The sequence below is a fragment of the Dipteris shenzhenensis genome, chromosome 22, assembly GCF_047967505.1.
Source record: "Dipteris shenzhenensis isolate YYH24624 ecotype China chromosome 22, Dip_SZ_1.0, whole genome shotgun sequence".
Classification (NCBI taxonomy): domain Eukaryota; kingdom Viridiplantae; phylum Streptophyta; class Polypodiopsida; order Gleicheniales; family Dipteridaceae; genus Dipteris; species Dipteris shenzhenensis.
In genome coordinates, this window is record NC_141617.1 from 48777951 (window position 1) to 48780686 (window position 2736).

Below are 2736 nucleotides of genomic sequence, written 5' to 3' on the forward strand. Positions count from 1 at the left end.
TGCTTGATCAAGAGACTACACAAGTTGGTATCTCCCTAAGTTTATGATCTAGGGGATGATAAGCCTATATGAGTTCGTTAGAGAGAGAGTACGTGCCCCAAGAGGTCTATAGGATTTGATTGAGAGCACTATTAGAGTGAAGCAAGGTTGTCCCATCTAACCAACTCTTTTGGAGCTTTACATTGATGAGATTACATCCTTTGTAGACCATCTGGGAGGAAAGGGTTCACTCTTGGCTAGCTTCATGCTACAAAAATTGTTGTACATAGATGACATAGTTCTCATTTGATCCTTAGCTGAGGGACTACAGAAACATCTGAAGCATTTGGAGGTGAGCCCAAAATTTTGAACGTGCTCTATTACCACGAATCGTCCAATTCAACATGAAAATTGCCCAAGGTAGCAAAGGAGCAACACAAGAATCAACCCCTACAATGCTGGGTGTTACACAAGAACCTCCCTCCAAATCCAAAGGCAAACCCTCAAGGGTAGTTGCGATCATACTATCTCCAACGATGCTGTCTGACTCATGAGAGCAAATGTCTGCACCGAAGGTGGTCACACAAGAACCTGCTTCTCCCACACAAAGGGCCATCTTGCGACGACTATCATACGCCAATGTACCTATGGCATCCAAGGTAGGACACAAGCTGGACACATGCTCTACATGGCTTTTAACATGCTATGTGGCAACATGACGCCCTCCAAACAATCCTCCACTGTAACCCCGATCACTACTACCCCATTCTCGCCATGTCCTATTTTTCCTTAGATCTTCAACCATCTAATCTCTCTCTTCTCTGCCCCTCTGACCTCCAAACTCTCGCCGCTCATCCCATTCTACTCAATTTCCAAGCTTGGTGCTGCATCATCACGGAGTCCACTAGTTATTTGATGGGACAATGATGTGATGCAAATAGCAAAGCCCGAGGAACTCAGCCCATGGGTCTACACCCCCAAAAGTCTACAAGCCGACATTAATTGGATGCAGACCTATGGCTAAGTCTCCACAATACAATCTCAAGGGCATCTTGCAACATACCAATCCACCACCTACAACCCCCTCGGCATTATAATCCTCTTTAACCGGGTGCTACAAGCTCTCCAAGATTCACTTGAGTCCTTGGTGAGAAATTTTGAAACAATACATGTAGCATATCCCGAGGAACTAGCCAAGGAGGAAGGCCAAAAAGCCATCACAATATTTAATTCTATCACCCCACCTACCAAAATCCCACAACCACTTCCTTTGGATCCCACCCATCCCACCCAACAAGCCAACCTCTCCTTCCTTGCACAACTCTGCCCGAATATTCTTCCAACGCCTCTAGCACCACCATCGCACAACACAGGGCCTCCCCCTCCATCTCCTCTAACAGCTTCGATAACCTACTTGAAGAGGCTCTCAACATGCCACTCAAAGTAGTGAATTTGGTCCAAACGGCTGCTCATACAATGCCAATGGGCATAGCAAAGGAGGAAACCATGCTCATTGAAGATGACGAAGCTCCGCAATCTCATCCCTTCTCCCTGCCCAAAAATGTACAACGGCACCCCGACTTGCAGTCATTACAAAAATTGCCAGATACTGCACTTATGCACCATTAAAAGTGCCAACTCGAGGGCTCCCATCTCTACCTCTATGAAATCTTAGAGGTGCACCCCTCACACAATTCATCACCCAGTCTTTCGATGACTAGCAACGCGTGCATCCAAAGCTCACAAGAGGAGGATACAACCTTGTTATCTCTAGGCTGGTCTCTGGGCCAACATGGACTTAGGTAGAACAGAATGTGTGTGTAGAGTAGCAGCAAAGCTCCGCTTGTACTTGTGAAGAGAGTGGGAGAGAGGTAAGGAGTCTCACTTGTAGCTTTCTCACATACACAATGGGGGAATACACACAAAGGTGGAGGCTGAAAATAGTTTTCCTCTTCTTAGTCATGAAAGCCAAAAGAACTCTCTCTCTTAGTACAAAAGGAATAGATGAACCCTATATGTGGGTCTCAAACCAAACTTAGCTAACCTAGATGGCATACTAACTGAACCACTAACTAGAGTACATAAAGATAGCTGTCATACAACTATTATTCATGGGCGGTGTACCAACCGCATTTGCAGCTAACAAGTCGGTGATATAAATGCACAATGGTCACCCTGGCATATCACGAGTGGAGCTCGATATCTCAACACTCCCCCTCAAGCTCAATCCCAATTCCTGCACACCAAACAGGTCTTTGAACTTGCGCAACTTCTCTATGCCCAATGCATTTGTGAATATGTCAGCTACCTGATCCTCTATGCTAACATAAACTAGATCAATAAAACCTACTAGAATCTTCTCCCGCACATAGTGGTAATGCACCTCGATGTGCTTTGTTCTAGCATGATAGAGTGAGTTATTTGCCAAGTGTATGCAGCTCATGTTGTCACAATAAATGACAACTGGCCCATCTGTAGACTTATGCATATCATAAAGTAGCTTATGCAACCAAGCTGCCTCACATGTAGCCATTGCTGCACCCCTGTATTCAGCCTCTATGCTTGACAAGGCAACTGTAGGCTGTTTCTTGCTGCTCGAAGTGACTGCAACACTCCCAAAAGAAAACACATATGCACTGGTAGATCGTCTATCAGAAATACTACCGGCCCAATCAACATCAGTGTATCCATGCAACTGCCTCTGAACCCTAGTCTCATAAAATAGTCCATACTGCAATGTGGACTTCACATACCTCA